The 9714-nt window shown below is 39.5% G+C and overlaps 1 pseudogene; it reads left to right on the top strand.

Moving 5' to 3' along the window:
* The first annotated feature begins 5855 nt into the window (after positions 1 to 5855).
* On the top strand, positions 5856 to 6336 carry LOC125755523 (immunoglobulin heavy variable 3-74-like; annotated as a pseudogene).
* The last annotated feature ends 3378 nt before the right edge of the window (positions 6337 to 9714 follow it).

Here is a 9714-nt window from a genome sequence, read left to right as displayed (position 1 = left end):
AGAGAAATTAGGAAATTGAACTCATATACAAGGGCACCAACCATAAGATACCTAGGAATAAACCTAACCAATAAGATAAAGGATCTGTCATTTAAATCTAGAGAACACTTCTGAAAGATATCAAAGAAGACACAAAGAGATGGAGTAACATTCCTTGCTCATGGATCAGAAGAATAAACAATGTGAAAATGTCTATGCTACCCAGGGAAATCTAGACATTGAATGCAAGTCCTTTCAGAACACCACAATCTTTCTTCCCAGTGATGAAACAAATAATCTTCACATTTCCGTAAAATTAGAAAAGAGCTCCAATAGCCAGAGTAAGGTTGAGAAAGAAAACCAAACCTGGGGCATCAGAATGCGTGATTTCAAGCTATAATACAAAGCTATGATCACTAAGACAGTGCGGTCCTGGCACAAAAACAGACACGTAGATCAATAGAACAGCATAGAGAACCAGGAAATGGAGCACCAAATGTATGATCAAAATCTTTGACAAAATAGGAAAGAATATACCCTGGGAAAATAAAAGTCTCAAAAATAATTTGCATGAAGAAAATTGAACAGCCCCTGCAGAAGAATTAAACTGGACCATTCTCTTGTACCAAAAAATATACATAAAGTCAAAATGATTAAATGTGAGACAACAGAAAAAAAGGGTGGGAAAACAATCCGTCTAAATCTCTGTCAGGAGAAGAGAGGGAACAACTTTTTGGAACTTAGCCACAGCAATTTCTTGCAAGGCATACCTATAATGGCAAAGCAAAGAAAGGCAAAAATGAGTTTTGGGAGCTCCATCAAGATAAGAATGTTCTGGAGAAAGAATGAAACTGTCAACAAATCTAAATCACAACATACAGAAGGGTAGATATTAGCAGATGACATATAAGACAAAGGGCTTGTATTCAACATCTATAAAGAACTTATCAAACTCAGCACACAAGAACAAGGATTCCAGGCAAGAAACAGGGACAAAACATGAACAGAAATTTCTTCAAATAAAACCTACATATGGCCAACAAGTCCATGAAAAAAAAAAATGTTCCACGTCACTTGTTATCAGGGTAAAGCACATCCAAACCACAATCATCTGCCTCTTTACACCACAGAGAATAGCAAAAATTAATACGAAAGAAAACATCAAATGTTAGAGAGGATGTGGAGAAAGAGGAACCCTCTTGCACTGTTGGTGGGAATGTGAACTGGTGCAGTCACTCTGGAAAACTGGGTGGAGGATCCCCAAAGAGTTAAAAATAGAGCTACCCTCTGATCCTGCAATTAAACTACTGGGGACTTATCCAAAAGATACAGATGTAGTGAAGTGCAGGACACATGCACCCCAATGTTTACAGCAGCAATGTCCCCAAATGCCCATAGGCAAACTATGGGAGAACCCACGATGTCCTTTGACAGATGAATTGATAAACATGATACGGTTTATATACACAAAAAGATATTTCTCAGTCATCAGAAAGGATCAATAGCTATCATTTCCATCAACGTGTATGGAACTACAGGGGAATTATGCCAATGAAATAAGTCAATCACATGAACAGAAATCTCACAGAGGAAGATATAGGCATGGCCAACATGCATATGAGAAAATGCTCTGCATCACTTGCCATCAGGAAAATACAAATCAAAACCACAATGAGATACCACCTCACACCAGTGAGAATGGGGAACATTAACAAGGCAGGAAACCACAAATGTTGGAGAGGATGCGGAGAAAAGGGAACCCTCATACACTGTTGGTGGGAATGTGAACTGGTGCAGCCACTCTGGAAAACTGTGTGGAGGTTCCTCAAAGAGTTAAAAATATACCTGCCCTATGACCCAGCAATTGCACTGTTGGGGATTTACCCCAAAGATACAAATGCAATGAAACGCCGGGACACCTGCACCCCGATGTTTCTAGCAGCAATGGCCACGATAGCCAAACTGTGGAAGGAGCCTCGGTGTCCAACGAAAGATGAATGGATAAAGAAGATGTGGTTTATGTATACAATGGAATATTACTCAGCTATTAGAAATGACAAATACCCATTTGCTTCAACGTGGATGGAACTGGAGGGTATTATGCTGAGTGAAGTAAGTCAGTCAGAGAAGGACAAACATTATATGTTCTCATTCATTTGGGGAATATAAATAATAGTGAAAGGGAATATAAGGGAAGGGAGAAGAAATGTGTGGGAAATATCAGAAAGGGAGACAGAACGTAAAGACTGCTAACTCTGGGAAACGAACTAGGGGTGGTAGAAGGGGAGGAGGGCGGGGGGTGGGAATGAATGGGTGATGGGCACTGGGTGTTATTCTGTATGTTAGTAAATTGAACACCAATAAAAAATAAATTAAAAAAAATAGAAAAATAAAAAAATAAAAAAAACAAAAAAAATTAAAAAAAAGAGAAATAAGTCAATCGAAGGACAATCATCATAATTTCATTCATACATGGAATATAATTGTGAAAGGGAATATAAGGGAAGGAGGGACACTAAGTGGGGATAAATTAGGGAAGAAGACAAACCATGAGAGACTCCTATCTCTGGGATTTGAACAAAGGGCTGCAGAAGGGGAGGTGGGTGGCAGGACATTGTACCTGGGTGATGGGCACTAAGGAGGGAATGTGATCAGATGAGCACTTGGTGTGACTATATGTTGGCAAATTGAACTTAAATAAAATATTGAATAAACAAATGAAAAATAAATTATTAAAGAGAGAGAACATTATGAGCAATAACATGCCAACAAATTCAGCAATCTTGGAGAAAAGGATGCCTTCCTATAAATGTAGAAACAACCAAATCTGAAACAGGAACGAATAGAAAAGCAAGACAGATCCAAAACGAGGAAAGGAAAATCGAACATATTTAAAGATCTTCTACAATCAAAAGTCCAGGGACAGATGATTGCCCAAGGCAATGAAACAAGTATTTAAAAAGAATTAATGCCTATCATAAAAAACGCCTATCCAAAAAACAGAAATTAAAGGAAACTTCCAAACTCATTTCTTGATGTGAAAAGCAGACAAAGATACAACTTAAAAGGACAATTACAGACTAATATCCCTGATGGATATGGATGCAAAATTCTCACTACAGGATCCAACAGTACGTTAAAAGGATAATTCTTCATGACAAAAATGGGCTTAATTTCTGGTCTGCAAGGGTGGTTCAGCATGTGCAAAACAAACAATGGGATTTGAGTCATTAATAAATGAAAGTATAAGGGCCATTATATCCTCTCACTTGATGCCCAAAATGCTTGTGTCAAAAGAGATTATACATTCTTGATAAAAATCCTCTTGCTCTGTAGAGATAGGGAGACATACTCAACATCATAAAATAAATCTACAGAGACACATGGAGAATGTCTTCCTCAACAGGGAAAAGTTGGGAGCTTTCTCCTAAGATCAGGAACAGGACAGGGATGTCCACCATCACCACAGTTCTTCACCATACTGCTAGAAGTCCTAGCCTCAACAATCAGACAACAAAGAGAAGGAAATGTCTTCCAACTAAGCAAAGAAAAAGCCAAACTTTAACTCTTAATACACCACAAGATCTTTAAGTTCAAATCCCAAAGATTACTTTGAAAAAAAATTCCTAGAACTGATACCAGAATTCAGCAAGATCGGAGCATGTAAAATCAATACAAGGAAGTCAGTGGCTCTTCTCTATAGTTCAAATGAAGCAGAAAAAAGAAAATCAAGGACTGGATGCAATTTATAAGTGCACCAGAAATCATCAGATGGTTAGGAAAAATCGTAAACGAAGAGGGATGGATCTATATTCTAAACACTGCAGAACACTTATGAAAGACAAGAAGGAATAAAAAAGGAGATAGAAAATATTTATTAGGGCAGCCCGGGTGGCTCAGCGGGTTAGCGCCGCCTTTGGCCCAGGGCGTGATCCTGGAGACCCGGGATCGAGTCCCACATCGGGCTCCCTGCATGGAGCCTGCTTCACCCTCTGCCTATGCCTCTGCCTCTCTCTCTCTCTGTGTCTCTCATGAATAAATAAAATCTTAAAAAAAAGGTAACGCATCTTTAAAAAAAAAAGAAAATATTTATTATAATGGATTAGAAGAATGAATATTGATAAAATGTCTATGGTACCAAAAGCAAGTGACACATTCAAAGCCATCTGTATAATAATATAACCAGCATTTTTCACAGAGCTAGAGAAAACAATCAGAAATTTTTTGGAGAACCACAAAGACCTCAAATAGCCAAAGCAATCCTTAACTAAAGCAAAGCTGTAGATATCCTGATTCTAGCTGTCAAGATAAATTACAATGTTGTGATCATCAGGACAGTATGGCACAGGCACAAATACTGACGTATAGATAAATAGAAAAGCTTGAGAACCCAGAAGTGGACCCTGAACTCTGTGGTCAAAAAACCTTGACAAAGCAAGAAAGAATATCCAATGGAAAAAAGTCTCCTCAACAATGTTGTTGGGAATATTGGAGACCCACATGCAGAATAATGAAAAGGGACCCTTTTCTTATATCATTCACAACAATGGACTCAAAGTTGATGAAAGACCTAAATGTGACTCAGGAAACCATCAGAATACTAAGAAGAACACAGGAAGCACCTTTTCTACCTCAGCTGCAGCCACTTCTAGACGTGTCTCCAGAGGCTAGGGAAAGAAAAGGAAAATGAACTATGGGGACTTCATCAAGGAAAGAGAATTTTCATAGCATAGGAATCACTCAGTGTAATTAATAGTCAGCCTACAAAATGGAAGAAGATATTTGGAAATTTCTTATCAGATTAAAGGCTCGAATTCAAATCTACAATGAACTTATCAATCTCAACACACATCAAGGATATATATCCCATCAGAATCGGGCAGAAGTTGTGAACAGACTTCCTGTCCTGTCCTGAGATCCCACATCACACCATATATTAGGGAGCTCATCCACATGCAAAAAGAAATTCATTTGCTCTCCTACATCTGCTATATATCAAATGAAATATTAGAACAAAGAATCTGACAGAAAAGTGGGAAAAAGGATATGCCACTAAGTCGAAGATTACCATAGAAATTAGGCAATAATAAAATAAAAGATATATTTTTTAATTTCTTTTAATTTTTATTTATTCATGATAGTCACAGAGAGAGAGAGAGGCAGAGACACAGGCAGAGGGAGAAGCAGGCTCCATGCACCCGGAGCCCGATGTGGGATTCGATCCCGGGTCTCCAGGATCGCGCCCTGGGCCAAAGGCAGGTGCCAAACCCCTGCGCCACCCAGGGATCCCTAAAATAAAAGATATTAAAATCAGTCAAAGGAAGAAAAATAATTTGCATATACATAGTCAATGAGGCAAATCATTGAAAAAAACACTTAGGGGTAAGTATTGAGCGCAGGGAAAATTCAGGATATCAAATCAACATAGACAATAAAGTTAATTTCTACACAGTAACGACATATGTTCTTTTTAAAATACATAAAATAATCCCCTTTACACTTGTATCAAAAATAAATATTTAGATTAAGCTACATTAAGGAGAGAAAATGTTCTTTAAAATGAACTATATTAATGAAAGGCTTTTAAAAAGGCAGAGAGAAATGCAAAGGTAAATATGGTAATGGATTGGAACATCATAAATCCACAGTGCCACCAAAAGAGTTACCTAGGGTTAGGAAGTAATGCCCGTATATAACTTCTAAAGTATTGAATCGAGTCTGGAGCTGGTTATGTACTCAGAGGACATGCAAATAGGGCCCTCCCTACACTGATTACACCGGCCCAGCTTGGACCCTGCAGCTGGGAGAGGAGCCCCAGCCCCAGGATCCCCAGGTGACCCCATTCAGGGATCAGGAGAGAAAACAGACAAACCACCATGGAGTCTGTGCTCGGCTAGGTTTTCCTTGTTGCTATTTTAAAAGGTAATTCATGGAGAACAAGGGACCTTGAGTATGTGAGTGCAGGTGAGTGAGAGAAACAGGGGATGTGGGACTGTTTCCTGACCAGGATGTCTTGTGCCTGCAGGTGTCCAGGGTGAGTTGCAGCTGGTAGAGTCTGGGGGAGACCTGGTGAAGCCTGGGGGGTCTCTGAGACTTTCTTGTGTGTCCTCTGGATTCACCTTCAGTAGCTACTGGATGCACTGGGTCCTCCAGGCTCCAGGGAAAGGGCTGGAGTGGGTCGCAATTATTAACAGTGGTGGAGGTAGCATATACTACGCAGACACAGTGAAGGGCCGATTCACCATCTCCAGAGAAAACGCCAAGAACACGCTCTATCTGCAGATGAACAGCCTGAGAGCTGAGGACAGGGCCATGCATTACTGTGCGAAGGGACACAGCGAGGGGACCTCAGTGTGAGCCCAGATAGAAACCTCCCTGTAGAAGGGGAACGGGACCACCAGGGGGTGCACACTCCTCACCACGTCTGTCTTGAAGGCCCAGGACCAGGTGCAGATGGAGGTTCTGGACAGGTTTCCTGTCAGGGTCTGGGCTTCCTCTCTAAGGGGCAGTTTCCCCCAGGGAGCCTCTCTGGGCACAGGATTCTGTGCTTACGTATTCAGTCTCTAACTTACAAACTTTGTTGTCATAGAAAGAGAAATATTCCGACGTCCAAAAATGACAGTCTCCTTCCTTGCTTATTCCTTATTCAGCTTCTGATTTGGAAACTTTGTTGGTTTTATTCAACAACTATCCTTATATGGGTAATGACAGATCTGGTTAAACTTCTTACTACTGTCCTAAATACCACTTAATTATCCATATCTCCATGTACTGTAACTTCTCCTTTATAAGGGGAGTCCCAGCTGTATACATGGTACATGAAATAACCACCCTGCTCAGTGAGTTAGGATTTTCTTTTCTTTTCTTTATTTCTTTTCTTTTCATTTCTTCTTTTGTTTTTTAATAATCACAGTGATTTATTGAATGCTGCTCTAGATTATTAAATGCATACTATGTTCCAGGTCTTTGATACTTTACAAAAGACCCAGATAAATTTATTTTTCCCCAGTTCAAAAATTAGGAAGCTCAGGATCAGTAGTGGTTTACTTTGCAGATGCAATGAATGAAGGGGGAAGTTGTCATTCACACTTTCCCACCTATCATGATTCTTTTTTTTTTAATTATCAAATGTCCTCTTTTTAAAATTTTTTCTCTCTTTCTTTGTAAATTTATTCTTTTTAAATTTATTTTTCTTAATTAATTTTTTATTGGTGTTCAATTTACCAACATACAGAATAACATCCAGTGCTCATCCCGTCAAGTGCTCCCCTCAGTGCCCGTCACCCATTCACACCAACCCCCGCCCTCCTCTCCTTCCACCACCCCTAGTTCATTTCCCCGAGTTAGGAGTCCTTTTCGAAGGGCAGGTCTATTTTTAACTCTTTGAAGAACCTTCACACAGTTTTCCAGAGTGGCTGCACCATTTCACATTCCCACCAACAGTGTAGGAGCGTTCCCTTTTCTCCCCATCCTCTTCAACATTTGTGGTTTCCTGCCTTGTTAATTTTCCCCATTCTCCCTGGTGTTAGGTGGTATCTCATTGTGTTTTTTTTTCTTTTTTTTTAATGAATTAATTTTTTATTGGTGTTCAATTTATCAACATACAGAATAACACCCAGTGCTCATCCGGTCAAGTGTCCCCCTCAGTGTCCGTCACCCATTCACCCCCACCCCCGGCCCTCCTCCCCTTCCAACACGCCTAGTTCATTTCCCAGAGTTAGGAGTCTTTATGTTCTGTCTCCCTTTCTGATATTTCCCACACATTATTCTCCCTTCCCTTATATTCCCTTTCACTGTTATTTATATTACCCAAATGAATGAGAACATACACTATTTGTCCTTCTCCGATTGACTTACTTCACTCAACATAATACCCTGCAGTTCCATCCATGTTGAAGCAAATGGTGGGTATTTGTCGTTTCTTTTTTTTTAATTTATTTTTTATTGGTGTTCAATTTACCAGCATACAGAATAACACCCAGTGCCGGTCACCCATTCACTCCAACCCCCCCGCCCTCCTTCATTTCTACCACCCCTAGTTCATTTCCCAGAGTTAGCAGTTTTTATGTTCTGTGTAGTGATCTCTCCTTTCTCATTCATGATTTTATTAATTTGAGTCTCCTCTCTCTTCTTTTTAATAAGGTTGGCTAATGGTTTATCTATCTTATTAATTCTTTCAAAGAACCAACTCCTGCTTCTGTTGATCTGTTCCACAGTTCTTCCGGTCTTGATTTCTTTTTCACTACCAACACCAAGGAAATACAAACGATTTTAAAAACATATTATCAACAGCTATACGCCAATAAATTAGGCAATCTAGGAGAAATGGACGCATTCCTGGAAAGCCACAAACTACCAAAACTGGAACAGGAAGAAATAGAAAACCTGAACAGGCCAATAACCAGGGAGGAAATTGAAGCAGTCATCAAAAACCTCCCAAGACACAAGAGTCCAGGACCAGATGGCTTCCAAGGGGAATTCCATCAAACGTTTAAAGAAGAAATCATACCTATTCTACTATAGCTGTTTGGAAAGATAGAAAGAGATGGAGTACTTCCAAATTCGTTCTATGAGGCCAGCATCACCTTAATTCTAAAACCAAAGACGCCACCAAAAAGGAGAATTACAGACCAATATCCCTGATGAACATGGATGAAAAAATTCTCAACAAGATACTAGCCAATAAGATCCAAGAGTACATTAAGAAGATTATTCACCATGACCACGTAAGATTTATCCCCGGGACACAAGGCTGGTTCAACACTCGTAAAACAATCAATGTGATTCATCGTATCAGCAAGAGAAAAACCAAGAACGATATGATCCTCTCATTAGATGTAGAGAAAGCATTTGACAAAATACACCATCCATTCCTGATCAAAACTCTTCAGAGTGTAGGAATAGAGGGAACTTTCCTCGACATCTTAAAAGCCATCTATGAAAAGCCCACAGCAAATATCATTCTCAATGGGGAAGCACTGGGAGCCTTTCCCCTAAGATCAGGAACAAGACAGGTATGTCTTCTCTTACCACTGCTTTCAACATAGTATTGGAAGTCCTAGCCTCAGCAATCAGACAACAAAAAGACATTAAAGGCATTCAAATTGGCAAAGAAGAAGTCAAACTCTCCCTCTTTGCCGATGACATGATACTCTACATAGAAAACCCAAAAGCCTCCACCCCCAAGATTGCTAGAACTCATACAGCAATTCGGTAGCATGGTAGGATACAAAATCAATGCCCAGTATTCAATGGCATTTCTATACACTAACAATGAGACTGAAGAAAGAGAAATTAAGTAGTCTATCCCATTTATAATAGCACCCAAAAGCATAAGATATCTAGGAACAAACCTATCCAAAGCGGTAAAGGACTTATTCACTAAAAACTATAGGACACTTCTGAAAGAAATTGAGGAAGATACAAAGAGATAGAAAAATATTCCATGCTCATGGATTGGCAGAATTAATATTGTGAAAATGTCAAAGTTACCCAAGGCAATTTACACGTTTAATGCAGTCCCTATCAAAATACCATGGAGTTTCTTCAGAGAGTTAGAAGAAATTATTTTAAGATTTTTGTGGAATCAGAGAAGACCCCAAATACCCATGGGAATTTTAAAAAGGAAAACCATATCTGGGGCATCACAATGCCAGATTTCAGGTTGTACTACAAAGCTGTGGTCATCAAGACAGTGTGGTACTGGCACAAAAACAGACACATAGATCAGTGGAA

This window comes from Canis lupus, chromosome 8, assembly GCF_003254725.2.
Source record: "Canis lupus dingo isolate Sandy chromosome 8, ASM325472v2, whole genome shotgun sequence".
Taxonomy (NCBI): Eukaryota; Metazoa; Chordata; class Mammalia; order Carnivora; family Canidae; genus Canis; species Canis lupus.
The sequence above is the reverse complement of the archived record's forward strand: the minus strand, read 5'-3'. Positions and strand labels throughout refer to the sequence as shown.